The 24,406-nt window shown below is 36.2% G+C and overlaps 1 protein-coding gene across 11 annotated transcripts in view; it reads right to left on the bottom strand.

The window, feature by feature from the left end:
- The window catches only part of PCDH9 (protocadherin 9), a 670,991-nt gene that overhangs the window by 588,223 nt on the left and 58,362 nt on the right, over positions 1-24,406 (bottom strand). For 2 of the 11 annotated variants that reach the window (XR_012058678.1, XR_012058685.1), the window contains one exon: positions 1-24,406. This exon is cut by the window's left edge and continues 81,331 nt beyond it; it is cut by the window's right edge. The exons of 8 other annotated variants lie outside the window; for them this stretch is intronic. The gene's annotated coding sequence lies outside the window, so the exon portion shown is untranslated. One more of the 11 variants, XR_012058679.1, reaches the window with a different exon arrangement.

The following is a 24,406-nucleotide window of genomic DNA, read 5'->3' as shown; positions in this document are numbered from 1 at the left end:
CTCCCAGCTTCCTCAGTGGTGAGGCAGGGGGAGAGGCAGAAAAAGCCTTGGCTGTGCATAAGAAATATTCAGCTATAGCTAAAAAAACCCCATATTATTTATGCTGTTTTCAGCACAAATGCAAAACACAGGCCCCTACCAACTGCTCTGAAGATAACTAACTACTCTTCCCCAGCCAAAACCAGCCCACTTTTGTGTCGTACATTACAGCCATGGTGTAAGATACAAAAATAGAGGCATGAAAGGCTGTCAGCAGACACAAATTGGCCAGCAGGGCCAGGGTCTGTGTGTGATGTGCTCCTGCCACATTTGGGCTTGTTTTTGAGGCTCTTTTGAGGGGATGAATAGTAATTTTGAGTTAAGTTTCCAAACAGGTAAGTAAGCACCTCTGCGGAAGCATTTTGCTCAGAAAGTTAGTACATTAAATGACTAGTAAAATAGAATTAACCAAGATAGATCAATGGGTCAAATTCAGTTTTTGAAAGTAAAAAAGTATGGCTTTATTTCTTTCAATGAAGTTCAGTGAAATTCAAAATTATTGCAAAGCACAATAATATAAAGAGATCTTATGTGATATACCATATCTTGCAAGTATGGAACTGACAGAATAAATGAGAAAATCTGTCTGTGCAGAGTATGTCTTCTTTGGTGAGCTGTCTATTGATTATAAAAGCTTCTGGAACTTGTAACTTGTTCCGTATAAGTGACATACAGGCAAGCAGCCGATGCGTGAGTAATTTACTTGAATCAGGTCTCTTCATTGGTACAGTTCAGCTGGGAATGAAAATGCAAAAGTTGTTTGGCACAGCAGAAAGCTCCCTTAGCTGGAGAAAAGCTGTTGGATCCCACTGCTCACAGTATTTGATCTCAAAACACTAGAGGGCTGCACACCTTGAAATGTCTGTACAATTCGACCCTTTTATGCAAGCTGGCTTTCATAGTCTCTGCTGTTTAAACAGATTTCAAATTTTGCTTTCCTCTAGTGCTGCCCTCCATGAACCTGGCTCCCTTTCTGCAGTGGCAGAGGTAGAATTACTGCTCCCTCTCAGCTTCAGTTCCACCTGCAGTAAGAAAGTAAAGAGTTTCTTCTAGAATTTTCTTCCATTAAATATAAGCCTATTGTAGGCCTCTAAAACAGTATCCTCACTCACCCTGACTTCATTACAGGCTCAGTTCTGAAGTTACTTAAGTGTAAAAACGACTCATACAATAGGAATAAACAATATCCTCAAAGGGGAACTTCAGTTTTCTATATGAGACTGATTGAGCTAAGTAAAGTTTCCTGTTTAGCAATAGGATAAACTGTCCTTAGTCTCACCTTTGCTGGAGCAGAAGTGAGAATAAAATGACTGTGTAAAGAATTGCAATTATGCCTTCCTCTTTTTTCCTCCATCCCCAATAAAGAGAAGGAATAGTCAGTCCAAGGGAAGTTGCACATTTAGTATTTGCTATCAGGATTTATCAGATAACTTGTAGCCTTTTCTGTGGGTTTTTTGAGCTTAGAAGAATGTATGAGCATTTTGAGGAAGTCTCTTGTAAATAAAATATACATGCAGATCCCTAGTTGCAGGAGAAAATTTGAAAATATCACTCAGGTGGACTTAAACTGCTCTAAAACCAAAAGGCAAAATAAACATGAACTTATTTTTATACTCTGAATACTCTCTGAGAAGTCCGGAGTGCTTGATGTTGTCACTATTTGTTTTTCTTGCCAACAGATTACTGAATTTGATCTCTGTTTTGCTGAGGGAAGGTAAACACAAATTAAAGTTGCTGAGTCTGTCTGCAGTGGGTCATTTTGAAAGGTGCAACCCTTACGGAGATTTAGCTCTAGTTCTCTCTGGAAGATGGTTACTGAGGAAGAAAAATATATATAGCTTAAGAGTCAGGAAGACAAAGCAAAAATATATTGAGAAAATAAGCATATAAAGCAGGTTTTTCTGGGTAAAGCAATATCTATAATCATATGAATAAAAGGAGGAGGCATGCAGTTGCACAGCTATTGACTTGGGGGAAGAAAGACTCCAGCAGTTTATTTTATTTGTACTGAAGTTAGTTATGCATGCTCCCTGAAACTGGCCCAAGAGCACATTTTGGAGAGGTGAGGGAAAAGACAGCTTTACAGCACAGAAACATTCAGTAACCCATGAAGGAGAGCTGAAAATTAATGCAACAAACCCTAACTTCCTGCTAAAGCCAAAGAAATAGCCAGCTACTCTGGGTTCTGGTGTTATTTAAATTATGTGTTCGCAATATAATTTCAAATGTTAATTTAATTTTCAAAATTAATTAAAATACTGCAGACCTTCATTATCAAAACTGAATTTACCAAAATTTTAAAATTCTGTTGAATTTAAATTTAATGATTTTTTTGTCCATTTTTCTTACCAGGTACTTTAAATTGGTATTCAGAAATAAAGGATGCATAATTCAAGTTATATGTATTTTAGTCCCATGGGAGTTCATAAGTACTTTGCAAAGTAATTCTGAGAAACTTCAAACTCTGTGTGATCAATAAGGCTCCAAACCTTGCAGGAATATTATCAATCATAGGTAAAATCAATCATAGCAACCTTAAACTCATTCTCTTCTTTTTTTTTTGATTAGAAGCAATTATCTGATTGCTGGCTATTGGTAAAACTGGGAGAAACACAAAATTTATTCAATTATTTAATTATTTATTTCTTTGACTCTTAAATAATTTTAAAAAATCTAATTGGCATTCTTCTTCATTTAAAAAACATAAGATATTCTTCTGATTACTCTGACCAGCTCATAAACAATTAGTGTAATAACCCTAATTTCTGTCTCATAGCGTATGTATCCTCCTGTGATTTACCCTGATGTGCAGAAGAGATCTTGAGAAGAAAAGTTATCATGCTCTTATTATCTAAAAACTTGTTCTTGATGGTTAAAAATATGTTTCAACTTTAGGATAATTCACTTAAAATCCACTAAGTTCCTGATAAGCTTCTGAGTTTAGACAAAGCAAATGAATTTTGATGAAAGGTATTTATACTTCCTTTTGTAGCCCCTAATTTGATGTCCCCTGTCTTTCAGCTGTGGTGCACATCTCCTGTTCCAAAACTCATCTTTCAAAGGATGTTTAATGCAGGAGGATTTTTTGACAGCAAACCTCTAACGTCTTTTCCTTCCCTTTCCTCTCTTGCTGAGTGGAAGAACAGTGGACTACTCACACATGAAAGTTTACAGTGGAAGAATTGCAATACTGCAATTCTGAATATTCAGAACCTAATCCTCTGCCTTTTCATTCATAGTTATCTACAGGAGGAGTGAGTGGAGCAAATATATATGCCCATAAAATACCTGAACCTTTTTTCACATCTGCCCTCATTTTCGTCATCATTTTTATAAATGTAGACCATGTGGGGCCTCCAGACGATCCCTCTTTTCTTTGCCAGCTTGCATTCATCCTTAAACTATTTCTGCCCTGAACACAAAGATATACACATAAAGTCACACGAAGAGGAAGATATATGGCTTCAAAGAAAAGATGCAAGAGACCTTTCCCTCTTCCTTCTCTCTAGTCACAAAGAAGCTTGGCTGATCAGAGTAACATCTGAAAAAATAAGTCATTCAAGTATTTCTAAGTTGTTGAAGTTACTAGGATCACTATTTCTGTGAGAATTCTGTGAATGGAAAAGGTACAGACTCCTGTGAAATGTGTCTAAACCTATTCAAACACAACTCTAAAAGAAGTCAACCATTTAGTAATCTCCAGCTAAGACAACAAAAATAATTAGCCTTTCAGTTTCTTATCTCTATTAAAATAACAAGATCTTAAACAAAAAGTACTGGATAAGTAACCATTATAGTGCCTGGAAAAAAAATAGCTTAGCAACTATATTCAAAGTACCTTCAGAACAAGAAGGTGGAGCAATTTAGTTATTAATTATGCTAATTTAGTTACATTCTGACAGAATTAAGTATTTGTGAGTTTCAGTACTATTTTTTTAAAGTGAATTTTTAAAAACTTGATGAAATCATTAAACAGCACAAATGGTAAATCACAGAGAGTTTAATTTTCTGATGTATAATGTAATGGGAAAACCGACAACTGCCAGTTGACCTCTTGTTTCCTTGCTTTCTGTACTGTGATCATTGAGGTGAAACTCTCTGACATATTCCTTCCATTTTTCAAAAGCAAGAAAATGAATAAAATACCCTTTCAGTGATCCTGGTATTTAAATAAATGACATTTATAATAGGAATGCACTTTTGCCTCCACTTTAGAACCTTTTTCAATTTCTTCCGAACAGCTGTTGTTTATGACAAGGAATCACAGACCATTTCCATTTCCATCACTGATTCCTGTAGCCAGGTCATACTGTCTCATGCAGAGGGGGAGGGAGAGGGCAGCTCATTCTGCTACCCAGGTCTTATCTGCAGTAGCCAGTGAGTGGATGGACTGGCACCCAAGACTGAGCATCCAGGCCCACCCTGCCTGCATACGAGCCTCCTATAGCACAGTGATTCCCTTAAGAGCTTTCTTTTCTGCACTCGGCTGTACCTGGTGGGAGCAGAGCCCACAGTCCTTTGTGCTAAGATGTCCCAGCACTTGCTCCTAGTCAATTGTACGCAAAGTTGGCCGATCCTCAAGGAGAATGTAGGACAGCACCACAGGACCATTTCGGTGCCTTTACTTTTTCCAATGTGTGGTCAAGTTCTGATGCAGGAGAACGGAAACCTCAGCAGACTCCATCTCTCACCTTCAGTTTAGACCCACCAATCCAAAAGTATTTATCTACCAGGCAGATAAGGATAACTTTGAAATTAATTTGCAATCTATGCATATTTTTAAGCCTAGTATGCAACTCTCTTTACCATTTAATTGGGCTATTGATACTAGCTTATATGAAGTTTATAAATTAATTCAGCCTTTGGACTCGTGTGCAGTTTAAGACTGCTGGCAACTCTATACAAAAAAATGTACAACAAACCATACAATTAATCAGCATTATGATCCTATACATCTAGGAATAACTATTGTGAGTGCCAGTGGCTGTGTAAGAATATCTACATGTTTATTGTTCCCCCCTGAGGCAACAAGCATTGTCTGAAATGAAAGCTCTGTGTCTTGACTATCCCTTGAGAACTATAATTACAGCTATAGAGAATATACTATACTGACTGTTGAGCAATTGAAAAAGACTGACAGGCAAATGCATTTTGTGCCCATTGCTCTGGTATCAGAACCTCTGAAAGTTGAAATGCATAGGCAATGGGTCAATCTAACCTCAGAGTTAGAGTATTGACTATACCAACATCAATAGAATTATATCTTTTCATATTGTTCATGACTTTGGCCCAGAGCCTTCAAACAGAACCAAAATAAGTACTGAAAAAACAAGCACTGCATTTTCAACATTGTTAGTTCTAAATAATAACCACAGCTTCTGGCATACAGCTGAGTGATTTTGCTAACTAAACAAACCATATCTCCAGATAGAAACCAAAGTCCATAGACTTGTCAGAGAATAGAGGCTGAGGACATGACCAACTGAAATACAGAGGCAAAGATAAATAGAAGAATTGAAAATGCTAAATCATGTTTGACATTTTATAGATATTGATAATAAAACTTCTTGAGATTTTTCAGAAAATATCTCAAGCCTTCAAGATCCACTCCTAAAAACAAAGACACTTAATGGAATTTGCAAAGTACAAAATATGTATGTGAAGAAAATAATATGAACAACAGGATTATTTCAGATTAAGTTGTCATCAAAATGTAAACTAATCAGGAGCATTTACATTCATGTTTCTCAGGACTTTTTTCTGTAGGCAACCACAATAAATCAGTGATAACCTCTGAAGACAAAGCAGCTTTATAATTTGTTGCAATGTGCTAGGATTTTACCCTTGGCTCAAAGTAATATATTTTTAGGCTCTACATTAATTCCTTGAGAGACAAAAGATTTTTGACAAATCCAGGTTCATCTCCAGAGTAAACCTTCTTCAAGGCAAATTCAAATAGTCAAATGTTATATCATCCCATTTTCCCCATATTTATATTTTAAAAGAAAAGTCATTAATTCTTGGTTTGCTACTTATTGGTTCACATAGATAATGGAATTTATAAAGAATTTTACTAATTATCAGTTCAGGTAGTAGTAGGTTAAGAATTTAGACAGACAATTTTAGGTATTTAAACAGCTGAAAATGTACTGTCATCCTTAATAGGAACAATCTCTAATATTTGTATGACAAATTAATCCTGAAAATGGGCATAATCAGTAACTTCATCACCAACTTTATTATTTACTTTAACATAAACTCAACAGATTTCTTCAACATGCCAGCAATAAAATTCCCCAGAACAGTATAGATATATTAATCTTATCTGAGTGTGAACCATGCAGCTGCATTTTCTCATCAGACATAAAAGACATCATACTTGGGATGATTCCCTCTATAATTTATCAGTAACTCAACATGCAGCAACAGAACTTAGAATATTCCTGGATATAGCATAAGTGTATTAGCAGCTAATTTACATGCTTTATAAACCATCAAAATTGAGGGTGAAATGTATCTCAATGTAAAATTGAAATGTAAAAATGGTCTCAATGAAAAATATTACAAGATACTAGAAAAGTTATTAATTTACTTTTTTTAAATTTATTTTAATTAGGATTTGCAGAATAATGCAGAGACATGGGTTTTCTTAATCTTCACTGTTCCCATTCATATGAAGGAGATTTTTTTTCCATTTTGAAACAAGTAATAAAATATGAATACCTAGGTGTAATGTCAATAAAGGTGATACCAGTCATATCTTCAAGATTTTTAAAGAGCTGTTTAATATATCATCTAATATTTCCAAATCAAATAGGAGCATAAGCTGTTTAACATATCATCTAATATTTCCAAATCAAATAGAAGCATAAGAGAAAGGCTATCTCCCTTGTTCTGTAATGCTCCATTAGATTTTGCTCTGCTAAAAAACAATAGTCAGCTGTTGTAATAGAGAAATCTCAAAAATTAAAACTGTGAGTTCAAGAACTTTAAAAAAGAAAGAGCCAGGTTAACATGAGAAACAGCTACTTGAGTTTAACCAGGCTTCAATAAAGCAAGCATCTTCAGGGATGTTATTGAAAGCAAACATTAAGAATGAGAGGCTGGCAAAGGACAACAGCAGACATGACTGATAAGAATTCAGGAGGACCACAAAGGAAACTGTTTAATTGGAACACCAAAACTCTCCTAATAAATTTTCTCTGCATTACAAAGTGTCCAAGCTCTTTTATCCCTGATACTCTACCGTCATTTCTATGTTGATTGACTTAATTCAATGTTTAGGTAACACACAATGTCTGACTGATTAATAGCCATATTTTTCAGACAGGAACAGAGAAGAAATTATCTTTTATAAGGCTGCTTAATATATCCTTCTTTGTTATATCTCTGATCATTAAGGTCTGTTCTTGTTAAAAATTGTTTAGCATTGTGCTTGTGCATGACAATAAACACAGGGTTGCATTTTGTAAACAACTAGGAAGTCTTAATTTGGAATTTTCATAAAGATTTGGTATTATTTACTGGGTTTCAATGCTTTCAGCATTTATTGTACTAATCATAGTTCCATTATATTTTGAAAATGATAAACCACAAACTATATTTTGATACATTTATAATGCTCAACAGGTATACAGTAGATTGAAGAGTGGCAGAACAGAACATAACTGAAAAGACAAAATACTTGAGCATCATTTTACTGTACTAGCTAAGCTTCACTACTCTCATGAAGACAAGAAGAGCAAAGATTCTACAATGAAAGCTTGAATGGCTTAGTAATAACACTTCTCAACAACTCAGCACTTCATATGATGTTCTAAAAGCAGACTGACCAACCAGCTCTTTATTGAAAAAAAAATTCTTTTGAGAACTGGTCCCCTTTAGAAAAAATGTTTCATACTGTTCCAAAATGAGTCAGACCTAATTTTAGCAAACTGTGTCTGGTATTCTATTCGTTGGTGACCTTATTTCAGATGAACACCTGCTCTTCACTTCCATATTCAGTCTGTTCAAGAGCTACCTGAAAAAGCCGTGATGTCAGCCTCTCACAGAAGCTTCTCTCCCTCTGATTGCTCTTTCCATCCTACTCTTCATGCTTTGTTGTATTGCATGTGTAACAGTAGTGTGTGTGTGTGTGTGTGTGTATGTGTGTGTGTGTGTGTGTGTGTACGCAATATTTTTATATCTTCTTATTAGCACTGAATGCTCTCAATATCATAATCTACTGAAAATAAACCACTTATGAAAGAGGAATGGTAAGATTCACATCCAAGCGCTAGCTTCAATTTTAGGTTTGGTTATTTTGCATCCTTCTTAGAAACACTGGCTCCTCACAGTCTTGTAAAGTTTTTCATTCCATAAAGTCTCATTTTCGTCAGCTTTGTTTCTTTTGCAGTTAAGAGGAATTAGCATGTTAGTTAGCTCAGCTACATTCTTTACACTCTATTTGCACATATAAAGTATAAGACTAATTCTCACACTAGCATAAGACAGTAATTTATTTTCCTTGAGTTTTTAGTCTTTTAATAGATAAATTAAAATGGATGCCTAAAATAGTCCTTTTTTCATTGTTGCAAAAGTCCAGCACCATAAACAAGCTTCAAACTTTCAAAAATTCACTAGTTATCAGCCTGATTTCACAGAATTGCAGAATGGTTGAGGATGGAAGAGATTTCTAGAGTCTGTTTAAACAAACCCTCCATGTTCAAACAGGAACTTTGGACACAGTGCTGATGGATTTTGAATATCTGCAAGGACGGAGACTTCCAATCTGCCTGGACAGCCTATCCCTGTGCTTGCTCTCCCTCACAGTGAAAAAAATGTTTCTCTGTGTTCAGGAGGAGACTCCTATGTTTCAGTTTGTGCCCATTTCCTCTTGCTCTGTCACTGGGCGCCACTAAAAAGAGTGTATTGCTCTTCTTTGCTCAACCCCTTTAGCTATTCATACACATTGGTATGGTCCTCACGAGCCTTCTTTTCTCTTTTGTCTGAACAGATCTCTCTGCCTTTGCATCACTGGAGAGATGCTCAAATCCCCTAAGCATCTTAGTGGCCCTTCACTGGACTCTATGTCCATACCTCTCTTCTACTGGGGAACTCAGAACTTGATACAGTACTTCAGGTGTGGACTTAACAGTACTTGGATAACATCTAATGCAACAAAACCCATCTCCAAGACTAAGGCTCCAAAAAATTATGAGTGGAATCCTAAAATTAATCTTTATTTTGTATAAGCATTCTACTATGGATTTTCTACTAAGTTACAACTTTATTAACATTTATCAGTCTTTATTTTCACGTTTCTTATTCTATATTTAACTACAAAAATATATTTGTGTTACCTTTGAGTATGTTTACTCTCCATGCCCATTAAAAATGTAAACATTTATCTGATTCTGCTTTCCTATTCATTAATATCTTACAATAAAGATATACAGATAGATTGAATATGAACATGTGTGTGCTTTCTAGAATATTGTAATAGTCCATAGCTTAATTGATATAAGTGCAGCCATGATAACTCACATCAGCTAAGAATCTGGTCCCCTTTTTCCAGACAAGCTTTTGTTCATTCAGCATTGCTTTTAAACATGCTAGGATTGAATTCCCTGAAAACAGCCAAATTTAGAACAGGCGCAACGGAGGAGCAAATGAGCAGGCTTTCTTGTTTGTCCTTACTTGCCCTCTCCTTCACAATAACCTTGACCCAAAATAACCACTCCCAGGCATGAGGTTGTAAAATAGTCTGAATGATCATTCAGCTTTCCTTTTATTGGTGTCTGTAGCTAATGAATGCACATCAATTTTTACCTCTACAGCAGAAATTGAATTGATTCAATATTAAATTGATAATGTATGTGTATAGCAGAGAGAGCTAAACAGAAATTTGCTTTTTAAACTGTTTAAAACCAGATTTCTTTACTAATTTATTCTGATGTATCTAGTTGCACACTTTCTTCATACTCAGTCACAGTCACAGTGAAGTTCTAATTTGCATTAAGATTCTATGGGTTGTCTTCAAGGCTTTACAGCCATCTGTAAAGCCTTGAAGATAACCTCAGATAGGCTGAAAGAGGAAGTTTCCGTGACACAGCTTAAATTATTTAGTGGGTATTATCCATCAACCCAGGGAGCTACTATTAAAGGTTTGGGGTGTTGTTTTGGTGGTGGGTTTTTTTTTGTTTGTTTGTTTGGGTTTTTTTTGTGGTGGTGGTGATGATGGGGATAGCATTAAAAGAGAGAAAATAGCAGTCATATATAAGTGAGAGATACACAGCCTAAAGGAAATAACAAATCATCACTTTTTCAAACAACTTAAAGGTGTTTGCTAATATGGCAGCAATCTGCTGTGAAGTCAAGATGTAAATAGATTCTTTTGTGTTATATTTGCATGCACAAGATGTTAATCAGTTCAAAGCTCAGACATTCATGTTCCCTAGAATTATAAAAAACAAAGCTCTCTGACATCTCTATAAATGGAAATACTCTGAAAGAATTGGAGAGAGCACTTTGTCTCATTTTTATGTACAGAACATTAGCTATCACATGTGAAAGATCAAAAACAAAAAGGAAAGCTTAAGTACTTGGCTAATTATACACTAGAGCATAAACTATGTGGACATTGTTTGGCTACATTCCACCTTCACAGAGCTAAAATTCAGCAGCTCAGGAGATGTGATCCACCTCTAAGCACTTGGATTACCGAGCGGAGCACTTTCTGTCACAATGTTCCTGTTTGCTATCCATCAGGCACATGAATACTTCAGTAGAATCATAGTTAGTGTAAAAAAAAAGGAACAGAATAAGGATTTTAAAGCTTGTTTCCTTGACCACCCTTCATTTCTAGGAACAGACATTTCTTATGTAGTCTATCATTGGCTTATAAGCAAATCTTCGGGTGACAACAGTTTCTATATCCCAGATGCCAAATTATAGACTCATGCATTTCTGAGGAGCTTAAACAATCAACTTCTATATTCCTATTTTTAGTGCGTGCATCTATTAAAAAGACAACTGCACTGAAGTTCAGCTCTGATCCTCTCAATATGTTGAATTCTTAGCTTTGTTTAGTATATGAACAAATCACAGGCCTTGTATATGGCTGTTATGAAATAACTGATCCTTTCTTTGAGGTCTGTGCTTATCACACACATGCAACCACTTTTTATAGCATCCTTTCTGTGTATCTGTTGTTATTATTCATAGTTCTTACTTCAGAAGACATCCATTCACTCATACTTCAGAAGACGTCCATTCACTCATATTTCAAAAGAACAGTGCAAGAATCTGCTTGCTCATGAAGTCATGGTGATTACTATGGTTTTTACAGATCTTTTTTTAAGTAGTGAATGGGTAAATTTGGTAAACTACCTAGAGAAAATCCCCATTTAAAACAAATTAATACCTAAGGCAAAAAGGGGCATGAAAAGGTGAAGAATGGATGTATAAAAGAAGTGCCTTGGAATGTGCTACCTCTTCAAGAATCATGAAGAAGTGGGAAAACAATGAGGTGTTATCTTTTGTCAGGTGAAAGCAAGAAAAAGCTGGTGCAGCAAGAAGTCAGAAAAAAGCATTTCTTTAACTCAAAAAATATATGCTGGGGGAAAAAAAAAAGTTTTTATAAACAATATTTACTATCATACTACAGCTTTTCTGAATGTTTTTCACCAATGTTTTGCAAATCACCTTACGAGCCATCTCTTTGCAGCATTGTTCCTGTCTTCTACAGGTTGCAGACTTTAGGGATTACCCAGATCTGAAATAATCCTAATGACTCGAGTGCAGCTGACTGATAAATCAATTTGCAGGTAAAGGTCAAATAATCTACAATTTTTCATCCAAATTTCTACAGGATTACACTGGTATGGCATCCTTCTACGTTCCTTTGTAATATATCAGCGAAACTCCAGATTGTAGTAAAAAAGAAAAATCTACCATAAACATGGGTACCTTATTTTCTTCCATTAAAAAAAAAAAAAAGCAGGTCACTTCATCCTAGCCCTTCACTTTGCTTCCATAGGGAAATGGCAACATCCCTGTATGACCAAATATATGGTAAAATTCAACAAGAACCTGACAGGCTGAAAAAGTCATACTGCATAGCAGCGGAGTTGTGAGCTTAACTCTGCTTGTGGTAAGGAAGTGAAAGAGGAAAAAGTTGGTATATCCCCTAGGGCACTCACCCAGGAAAATCCTCACAGGTGTGTTCTGATAAATGATTATGTAAAGAATGATGGAATTGAGTAAAAGATTTCCAGGTTGCCTGTGTGGACACCCTTTAAGAATCAGATTGCATCAGGACTTCTCATGCATCAGTTTGGAGAGGGTAGACAGGTCTGTGCCTCAGTCCTTGTTCCCTGCCCTTGCTGTGAGAATACAGAGTTTCTGCCATAGAATAAAATTAAACATTCAAGGCAAGATAAAGGTATCTTATCCTTAAACAAATGTCCCTTTCAAAAGCTTAATACAAGGCAGGTCTAAAAAGTCTGCAGCTATAGTCATTTCATGTTTTGCTGATCCCACTCTTTTCTACTGAAAGACTTTTTACTGGTCCCTTGTGGAAAGTTGAGATCAGCATTTAAATGCAAGTCTACCTATTTAACATAAGTCCTCAGCAGCCCAGTAATAGTCAGTGATACTGAGAATTTATAAGTAGTTATGCATGGACACATATATAAATGAAACGCATATTACACTTTTTATGGCTGATGACTATACATTCAGATTTTTTCTCAAAATAATTGCAGGGTTTTTGTTTTTTTTTTCTCCCCTTTGCTCTGTTAATTAAGATGCAAAACCATTGCCTAACAAGAATATTTTTCTTGCTTGCAACATCTCTTTCCACAGACAGTTAGGGACCAATTATAGGCATTTCCCATCTCCTTCTAATTTCTATACCTAACATACATTTCTTCCTCTCCTAGGTAACAGGGAAGCTACTACACATGTAATGGTGAATACCAGGAAAATACTCTATGTTATTTTTATATCTTTAGTAATAATCCTTACCACCTGTCTTAATGTGAGAGATAATTTTTTACTGTAAATTAGAATTCTTATGAAAGAAAATGAGAAAACTGAAACATAATATAGCAATCCAGCTTGTGCAACATGCATCCCCTATAGCTGTTATTTTCTTCCTCTTTTCCCCTCTGCAGAAACTCCAGACAGCAAAACTCTTCTCAGCAAAAAGCTAACAAAATTATATTCCTTGTGCTGTGCATCATGCCAGTTAAATCATTTAATACTAAAGAAATTTTTTTTTCCATTGAAAGGCCTTTTGGAAAAGCTGATCAGTGCAGAAGGTTTCATGTTCTAAGGTTAAAAGGGCTTCTAGCCTGCACATTCAGCTCCTTCTCTTACTTTGTAATCTAGAGAAACCTGGCTAAATCAATCTCAGCCTCTCCAAATAAAGTATACCAGACTTGGCAATTCTGTATCTGCACATTGCAATTTTACTTCCCACAGTGCCAGTGAAGCAGTGTGAAACCTTGTCAAACCTCATCAAGCAGTGAGCAAGAAGATCAGGATCCCCAGCCTGGGGCCCCACACCCCTAAAGTCCTAACTTCCAATTGACACCCCCATGCCTCCATCAGGAGCAGCACATACTGCATATCTATGCCTGAAGTTTTTCTTGGTTTTTTTTTTAGCCCATGCTTAACTTAATGCCCTAAGCATCTCTCTGCATTTTCCTGGCCCTCCAGTCAGTATATGCCTCCTGTCTCATCTGCTGCCTCCTAGAACTGCCAAATTTCTGCAAGATTCAGTTCAGAGTTGATTGTCAAGATCTCCCTGAGCCTTTTAGTTCTTCATGTTCTTTACCTGTGGCTGAACACAAGGCATTTAACCTCTCAGCTTTGATTTTTGTCACTTGCAAAATGGAGAAAATAATCTTTAGTACTTGCATGAAAGAAGTCAATATTTATCATTGATAACCAGAATATAAAATCCAAGCTCTTGCACTTGGGTCTTCATCTTTCTTCCTTCAAAATCAATGCAAAGTTCTCACTGACTCAAGGAAAGTAGCATATAGCCTTTGCTTCTTTATGAACCTAGAAATATGGAGATGACTGAGATACTAAAGCACTGACAGTCACTGGCTTTTAGATAGATGTTCAGTAGCAGTTATAACTTATCACCACTATTGTCTCAGAAAAGAACCAGGAGGATTAATTCTATTTTGTTTTTGTTAGAGAAGTAAACTTTTTTTAATTAAAAAAAAAAGGCAGCACTGTAAGATTTGTATCTTACTGCACGAATAAAGCTGTTCCTGTTCACATAGCAGTTGCTCAAGTGTCCTTATTACTGGTTTACCTGTAATAAGGACAAAACTTTTATTAAGCCATTTTATGTCCCTTAAATTAAATGATTAGGAAGATTTCAATCTAGCATAATTCCAGTCTGCTCAAATCTGGAATCAGAGTGCCGGAGGCAGTGTGTGGTGGGTTGTGGGGATGAATTTTTTTGTTGTTTTTGTTTTTTTTTCTTAAGACAACAACTGCAACAACAAAAATATCTTTCTTTTTCACCTTAGGAGTTTCTAGTCCAGAAACCCCACGGGGACAGAGCAAAGAAGGCAATGATTTCCAATTCTGGGGAGGAGGAAAGCACTACTTATTTGCACAGGCTCCTGTTTGGACTTCATTTGGAAGGTTCTATAACTATTTTCTGAGGAACTTTATGTTAGTTTGGAAAAGTATCTCACTTCAGGAAGAGTTTGGTCAGAAAAGAAGAAAGGGGTGTGTGTGTATCAATAATGACGTATTTCTGGGAACTACATATTGGGATTGAGTTAGGTAATTTACTTTACAGCCAGAGTATCATGTCACCTCTACAGAAGCAGCCAGATTCTCTGTGCTTTCAATCAGAATATGAATGTAAAATGTTTGCTGGATCAAACCAATTATCCTTATGCAAATATGATTTTAGTTAAACTTAAGAGCCACACCATGTCAAAGAGCTTGTAAAACTCCTGAGCTTGCCTCATTTTACTCTATCACACTCAGAATAAAAGTGAGCACAAATATACAAATGAAACAAATCCACTCTGCTTCCTTTGGGATGACAGTATAGTCCTTCATCTAGCTTCAAAGATGACGTCTGAGTGCTCCAAGCAAACGCCGAGGCCAGTCCCAGATGAATTCTCTGCAACAGTACCAAACTGGAATAACCTATTTCAGTCCTGGTTCCCTCTGAGATGATAAAATTAACAGTTCACTTCTCACAGCTGTGTATTCTCAGTATCTGAATCTATGCTGTGCCATTCAAGCTGCTTTAGCAATAAGAAAGCAAAACTGAAGAAATGCCTTCTGAAGAAGCATACGTATTTCTGCTTCTATTTTACAGTGACAACATAAGGGCAGTGAAATTCTTAGACTCCATGGACAGGTAAAAGAAGCTTTCATATCTCTGATTAAATCAATCATTTTTCAATATGAAAAGACATGAGCATTTTCCTGAAAATAAATTCAGCGTCAAATGATTGATATCCTTCCTGGATGGTAAAAGAAAACAGTAATCTGCAAGCAGTTATATGTAAAGAAACAAAAGAAGTAAGGCAGGAAGGAAGGAGAGAAGGAAGTAGGAAAACACATAGTGTGTTTCTAGATCAACATGCATGTGCACTTATGCACAAAAAAGAACCCCTCCACTTTTTAACAAGGATTTTACTAGACATTAATATTTTAGGAGCAGCCATAGTACATAGGAATATTCAGCAAGATATATTGTTGGTGTCTTTTATAACATGCAATTAAAAAACTAAGAAAATTGGGATACCTCTGAAAAGAAATACCACTCTGTAAAAGAATACAGCTAAATTAGAGAAAGCATCTCAATGTCTTAAACTGAATATTTCCCCCTTCCAAAGCAAAACAAAACAAAAAAAATACAGAAGACGGATAAGTATATAATTCCTCTTCACTGGTTTTCACTCATTGAAGTCTTCTGCAAAGTTAAAGCAAGCAAGATGCATGCACATATGTGGCTTAAAGAAAAATGTTCTGTTTTTTAATACCATACATACAGAATTATCAGGCAGTACATGCTAAGAATATTGGCTGTAATTCTTCAGATATGACCACTTTTTTTTGTAAAGACTTTTCAAAAACATGTGGTAGCCTAGAATCAGCCATGTTTGTTTTGCCCTGTTATTCATGTGTCCTTTTTTGGGCTTTCTCCCCAGTTGAGTTTGCATCTACAAACTTTGAGTTCTGGAAATCCATGCTTAATCCCAGGGTTTCATCATCTCCTGGGATTTATAATTCCTGGTGTTTATCATTCTCTGGGTTTATAATCCCCAACTACAAACCACTATGAAAGTAGGATACTGCTGAGGTTCAGTGTAGCAGGCAGAAAACTGTAATAATATATATCATTTATTTCTCAGTATTCAGTGTTCCTTCTTACAGTGTCACTGAACTATAAAAATCAAGGGTTCATCCAGCTTTGTAAACTAAACAGGAGTAGGGCACTGTCAGCATGTTTAGAGGCACAGTCCTTGACAATCTTAAGGCATATACTGCTGTCTTAGAAAATACTGTGATGTAGCTCAGGGGTTATCTAGGAATGGAGACAGTCCCCAGACTGCAAGACACTGGTCATCTTGCCTTTAGGACCACCTAGCTACATGAATGTGAACTATGACATACTGCTTGTTCTCTGAGCTAAATAACAGACTTTTGCTCTTTTATTTATTTTTATTTTGTGGCTCTCTACAACTACCTTAAAGGAGGTTGTAGTGAGGCGAGTGTTGGTCTCTTGTCCTAGACAGCAATAAATAAGTGATAGGACAAGAAGAAACAGCCTCAAGGTGGTCCACTGAAGGTTTAGATTTGGTATTAGGAAACATTTCTTCACTGTAAGGGTTGCCAAGCATTGAAACAGGCTGCCCAGGGAAATGATGGAATCATCAACCCTGGAGATACTTAAAAGAAATATGGATGTGGTGATTAAAAATGTGATTTAGTGGTGGATTTGGGGGTGTTAGGTTAATGGTTGGACTTTCTAGTTTTTAAGCTCTTTTCCAACATAAGCAATGCTATGATTCAATGATCCTATTTACTAGTCTTGAAACAGATATTAAGAAATATTTTGCAACCTTTAAAATTACAGAGTCATGTAAATGGGCAGCACATCTACTCAAGTCACTGCTTAAAACTTCACTGTGTCCATCAAGATGATGCTGTTCCTTGTCCAAATCTTAAAATCCATGATGCTGTATTCTTTATAAAAACTTCCCAAAAGGGGCCGCCCTCAAAAAAAAAAAAAAAAAAAGAAAAAATTTTCCACAGTGAAAACAGAGAAAAGCATGTTGCCAAAGTAAAAAAAAGAAAAGAAATTACATTTACCTTATTTATTTTTTAGAGCAAGATGACTGACATTATTCTACCCCTAAGTGGAGGAGGATGTTGAAGTGTAGCAATAAAACTTGTCAAGAATAGTGGCAAAGGAATATTTGCTGAAAATTGTTAAAGGAGTAACCACAATAAAATAGAAAAAAACACCTTACAGGTATACATGGATATAGAAGACGGTGTAAAGAAAGCGAAGAGGCTTTCAACCAATTCAGTTTTATTCCAGAAATATTTTATCATAAGACAGAGGAATTCAAAGCTGTAACATTTCTTCTCTACAGTTCTGTGGGAATCATATCCATGAAGACACATGCTGAAGTGTTCTCATATTGATGTGATGCTAATTAAAGAGATAATATTATTGCAGAGCATATTTTTTCTTTACACACATTATTCATCCTGTTCAGGGGGACATGGTAAATCGCATACAGTTGTCATTTACATTATATAACTGTACTTCTTTTATGCTCAGCAAGAACAATAAGTATTCTTTTAAACAAATACAAAAGAAATTTTTTGCATAAAGAATTAAAAATGCAGAAATTGATCAAGTTTATCTATTTTATGGGTTCATAGCACACCATGTTCCAGGCATTTTTTCTGAGCATGCTTGCAATACCTCATTCAAGCAGTTTTAGATATCTACTTTCCATGAGAATAATACAAAATAAACTTTATATTTATGCCTAAAATTTAAATTGAGCCTATTTCAGGGAGAGGAGAGGGTGATTTCATTTCCATTATTCTTCCTTCCTTTTCCTTTACCTGACAACTTTCTAATATAAAATGCATGAACAGTGAAATGAGCAGATCTCTCAGACTCCTGTATCCCTCGTGAGTTGTTCAGCTACGGGGATATACAACCAAGCACCTTCATGTTTGCCGTCCTAAATCCATGAATCTTGAATCCCTGGGTGCCCAAGTGGCCCAGTTTCAATAGTATAAGAATATTTTAGAGGATGGCCTTTTATAGGTTAATTCTTTCCCTCTCTTTCTTATTCAGTATAAAGTTTGGTATACTATAGACATTTTACCCTCCACTTTTTTGATCTTTGATTACTAGAAGGTGTCAGAGAGTAGCAACTGTTTGAGTGCTAAGGCACTGACTCACAAGATTGAAATTCAAGTCCTTTCTCTGAAACAGACATCCACATCTTACCCCGAGCAAGCCATAGAACGAGTGTGTGTCTCAGTTCTTAACTGGAAGATGGAAAACAGAAAAATCTTTAAAACTATGCTACATAATATAGTACAGTACATGACACAGTACATTGCAGAATATGAAAGACAATCATATCCTATGGCAACAGCAGCTGTATTCACACTGTAAATATAAACTAAGGCTAGTTAATCCCAGAGAGAGGAGTATCTTTTTCACAGAAGTGTCACAGATTTCAATCAGCTTTAATGCCAATTGACTATAAATCACTTGTGATCCCTGTATTGGCATCAGTCTGCTTTAGGCTAAGCTCTTCAACAACGTTTTGATATTTGTGTTTCCAGTACTGCAGGTATTTCAATTAATTTTAAAAGATCACTGAGATTTTTTTTCCCCACAATAAATAATTCTATCCGCTTCTGTAAAACCCTTTGTTTCCAACCCTTCAATTTTTGGCACAAAATACCTGCCAATCTCCCTTCCACTACTGACTGAAATATAGCATGAAAAGCAAAATAGAATAGGAAAAAAGAAAATGGTGATGCCAGTGAGAGTTGCAAAAAGCAGCAGTGATAAAAACTCACAGATAAAAAAGCCAGTGTGAAAGATGCAACAACAACAACAAAAAGGAAAAAAAAAAACAACCAACCAAATCAAAACAAACCAAACATACAAAACCAAACCAAAACAAAACACCAAACAAAATCAAACAAAATAAAACAAAAACAAAAACAAACAACACCAAAACCAAAACAAAACAACTAAACAAAACCAAAGCCAACATCAAAAACTCCATACCTGGAGTGAAAGTTGGAGAGTATTTGAGCAGCTGTTAATCAAATTCACTATTAAGCAAAAGAAGAAGTTCATTGTAAAAAGAAAATCAAAACTGAAGCCACATGGGAGTGGGAAAGGAAGCATGCTTAAAATGGAGAAAAAGAACCAAAGGAGGAGAACACTCTATATGCTAAAAGTCTCAGATATCTGCCACATGACACATGGACACTGGTGCGTGAGACATGCCTTCAGTCCACAGCTCCACCAGTTTTCACAGGCTTCAACAAAACTTCACATCATATGATGTCTCAACCCATCATGAGATCCTTAGTTGCATCCCCCATTATTTTTTGCCCTCTGTCAACAGAAGGTAAAGATATTCCATTTCCTAGCTTCCACGCCTCTTTGTCCATAGGTGTTTCCTTACAATGACATTTACAATTCACTGAGAAGCCTCAAGTTTGCCACTGTATCACAGAGTGCAGTTTTGAGCCCCACTAAAGCCTCTAATTTTTTTCCAAATCAGCCATGTTTCTCACAGATGGAATAATTCCATGAGCTTCTTGGCATTAGTTTTTAGGGCATAGACAGCATTATCATGTCAGGAAGCAATGTATGTACTAAAAATAGACACCATTCACTGTGTCACTAGGTCACAAGTGCTCCTCTATCTGAAAAGCTCAGTGAATTTAGGTATATTACCTAATTTTTTTTCTGCACTTTTCCCATTCCATGTTCATCACCAACAAGTCCTGAGAGGTCCCAGTGATGCCCCACAGAAGAAACACACTCCTGCTCTTTCTTCACCTCTTATAAAAGCAGCTGAAAATGTACCAGGCAGCCGCAGGAGCCAGCCAGGGATTGTGAAATGCTCAGCACCACAGTGTCAGTCCAGTAGGATCTGGATCCAGGCTCATATCATCAGCATTCTGCTCCAGGGGCCACACTGGCAAGGGGACACAAGCAGATTGTCACAAAGTCCACAATGCTCTCTATGTAGTGGGAGCCCTCTCCATGTAATACAAGGTGTATATACACACACATGCGCATATTTGAAAATGACTACATATTTATGAAATATTTTCATTTCTAGAGAAAGAATAGGTACATTCAGCTGGTCTATAATGCATTCTGCTCTCACATTGCTCTGAATCTTAATAACCAAGGTTGAGAATAAAGGTAAATGTTCATAAATTTTGGCAGAAAAAATATCTTAAAATCACAGAATATTATTTATATTTAAATTTTAAATGTGAATTTTATATATTATTTTATACATAAACAATTATAGAATTATTTTTACTGAAGATAAAAATCAAAAAAACCTTTCAGCTTTGTTCTTTGTCTGTATATTTTTAAAGCCTCTGCAAACCACCATGACAAGATTCACTCCTCACACAGCCTAATTCCTCTTACAGCTCTGAATATTGCCATCTCAGGATCTAGAAGGTTGAGAGACATGTTTTTTCTGCAGATGGCATGAGAAAAAAATCAAGACATGACGTAGAGAAAGATGTTAAGTGGCAACAGACTAATGGAGAACATTTTGTCCTACTTTTGAGGAGCACATCAGGAACAGCTTGCTTTTATAGTGGATCTGAAGTATAATCACTGGCACTATATGACTGCTGCAAGCATTGCTCTGCACTAATCACTACCATATTATTGGGAGTTTTGCTGAGCATTCTGTAAAAGATACATTGCATTCTTTTTTTTTCTTGGCACATATCTTGAAAATTAATCAGATATACCAAAATCTCTAGACAATAAATAATGATAACCTGTAGCTTTTAACATTCTTGATAAGTTTCAGAGATTTATTGCTTTCCGTTTTACTAGCTGGCAAGAATCAAAACAATGACTAAATCTATGTATGGATTTCCATTAGGTAAATCACAATAACTAAATAGTAGAAGTAAAAGATGTCTTTGATGCAAAAGCATCAAAGCCTTTAAGAACATATTTTTAAATCTGCAGCAGTCACCCATTTTTGCCATAGTAAAGGCTGCAGTTTTGAAGAATGATTTTTAAAGATATATTCACAAATTTCTATTCAGGTATTGATCCAATAGCCATACAGAATCCCTGCAAAGGTGACAAGAAATCTATTTAAAAATCAGTCTTGTCATATAAGTTGTAAGGAGTAAAATAAAAAAAAATTCTCTTCTAGGCCAAGAAAGAAAGAAAGAGAGAGAACAAGAACAAACCCATAAGTAACACTTTCTAGTCATATTATGGAATATTCTATCAAGCAATCCTCATCTAGTACTTAGAGAGTTGAAGACATTCAAGCTTTTCCAAATCAGCCTGTGTATCTCCAATAGGGATATGCTTTGTATATACAACTGATCATGTAATCTGCTAAGTTTCTAGACCTTCTAAGTGTGAACTGGCTCTTCCAAAAGCTAAGCAGAAGCAGATATTTATGAATCTGTTTGCCACCTGAGAAAACTGGCCATTGGGAGTGAGCCCTTACTCTGAAATCATTGGGAGAGCAGCCATTGACTTCAACAGATCAGTATCTTACCAAGTACTAAGTCTGGTATAAAGTGAATTTTATTTCCACCAAGTAGATTTTCAATCAAGGGAAGGAAATATGATTATTCTTTTACTAAAGCATTCAGGGTTCCTTGGATTTTGTTTATACTTCTTTTTTATTTTTTTAATGGATTTGGAAATGCAAGGAGAGGTAAGAAAAGCATTTTCTCCAGGATTCAGTTTATTTTCTGTCAGCCTTCTGTGCTGTTCAGAATTTGTTGCAGAGTCCCCTACAAGCAAAACATTTAAGACAAAGCTCAACACAACCACTTGGAATCTTCTCAATGCTCTTTCCAGACAATGCAGATTTTGTCACAATACCTTTTTCATCTATACCAGCTGCTGCTTAACCAACCAACCAAATAAATCAGAAAAGAAAATCTGGTTTATTTCTTGACTTTCCCTCTCCTTAACAGAGGAAAATATTCTTTACTTTTTCAGAGGTCTAAAAATCATCAGAAGTCTAAAAATGTCTCACAATGCTCCAGTGTAAATCTGAAAGCACAAATAATGGCATATATCTATATACATTTCAATCTATAGTTCAAACTGATACTAAATTCTCTCTTATCTCTCTTAATCTTGTAGATATGCATGAATATATATACATGTATTTGTTTTCAAGTATGTGAGGAACAGGATTGCATTTCCTTGTTCAAATAAGATGTACCACCAGCTGCAGCAGCCATCAAGTTCCGCTGGCCTTTAGCCAACTTCAGGCAAAAAGTTCATTTGTACCAGCAACAGCAGCAGCCTAAGGAAAGGGCACCCTTGGGGTTTGGCTTGTGTAAATGGGTCTGTCCATGATCACAGCACACCAGAGCCTCCTCTCATGGCAGAGGATGCTCCGAGGTCCTTTGGGACGTGCTCCCGTGGCTGCGTGTGGCAGTGGGTTGGTGTAACGAAGGAGTCGATCTCCCAGTGGTATTTTGGTAAAGGCTAAGTTACTTGTACTCCCTTAAGAAATGCTTCTCACCGCTTCAAAATCTCTATCTGTGGGGAAAGCTGCTCCTCTGACACATGAAGCAAGCTCACCCCACCCAAACCAGGAGTGTTAGGGATAAATGCTGAGTATGTGTGTACACATGTGTATAACATCCAACATCTTAAAGTTTAATCGAGTTCATACATAAGTTTCTCTGGTGATGGTGAAAGTGTCGGAAATACAAAGCATGCACACACATCTCCCAGCAAATGAAACATGTCAGCAACAGCTGTAATCAATAACAATATAATATTCTTTCCTAAATAATGGTACAGCAGCAGAAGTGTGTAAGACAGTGATGAATTATTCAGCAGGTCTGCTTTGCTGTTACATTGCTCCTTCCATGCTTTAAGCTTTTCTACAGCCGAAACACCTGGCACAGCACTCTCTGACTTCATCTTCTTCTGAATACCTAAATCTATTTCTTCCCTCATATAAAAATTAAGTTACCTAAGTGCCTGAAGCTTTAAACAGTCTTAAATGGCAAAATTGTATGTCATTAAGTTTTTAAAGAAGTGCCTTATTTCTACTTCATAGCTTCACATGGAGATTTGAAATGTATGTTAGCAGGCATCTGCATATTAAATATTTTTGAAAGTAAGTGCTCCAGACTATGGAGAATTTAATTCAGTAGAGTGTGTATGATATTCTGGACAAATTATTCATTAAAAGACAGAAGGCAGGTCTATTCAAGTGGTTAAAATGAAAGCCGAGGTTATTAAATTCTTACTTAAACTGAACAGTATGTTACTCCCATGTACATGCCAGTTAGTATTGCCTAGAATAAGCACATAGTAATTTTGTTTTGTTAAATTATTGATGCAATATGTTTTCAGTCACCTAATTTTCTAAAAATGTATACGCATGTTTATATATATGAAAAGTACGCATTTCAGCATCTACTTAAATACAGATTATTAAATGAAGCATATAACACTGAACAAGTGTAAAAAGTTAAAATATGCAACTGTGGCTCACAGTAGGAAGGTAATTTCTGCAAGACAAACAAGAAAAGCATATTAAAACTTTTTTCTTACAATTTTAAAGAAAAGGGATTTAGTTTCTGTTGTGTTTATTTGAGCTATTCTGGAAATTATTTAAATATTTGTCCAGACAGCAACACATTTTTATCTAGAGATATTAATCTGATCTGCCATTCTGGTAGAGACAACGAGATCCCTTTTAATGTATTTAATGTGCTCTGCGCAGCTCACTTTTAAATGCCACAAGCAGTACGAATCCGTCATCTCTCCTTGGGAATCTGCCTGATTCTCTAATACAGCTTACTGCTAAGTAGTTTCTCTGATACTTAAGCTATATTTCTCCTGCTTGATTCATGTTCTACTTCTCATTACTTTGCGTTAACTCCCTCTGCCCCTGCTAGCAAATGAAGGAGAGCTGATTCCTACCTTTACTAGCTGCTAACTTACTGCTGTGAATGGAGCAGGAAGAAAGAAACAACCCCCCACCTCGGAAGGTCACCTCTGTGATGATCCTGCCTTCATGCCGTGCCTTGGACACTCACTGCTGTCCACTGCCAGGAGCGGGACCTC

Source organism: Taeniopygia guttata, chromosome 1 (assembly GCF_048771995.1).
Source record: "Taeniopygia guttata chromosome 1, bTaeGut7.mat, whole genome shotgun sequence".
NCBI lineage: Eukaryota > Metazoa > Chordata > Aves > Passeriformes > Estrildidae > Taeniopygia > Taeniopygia guttata.
This window is presented reverse-complemented; position numbering and strand designations above follow the sequence as displayed.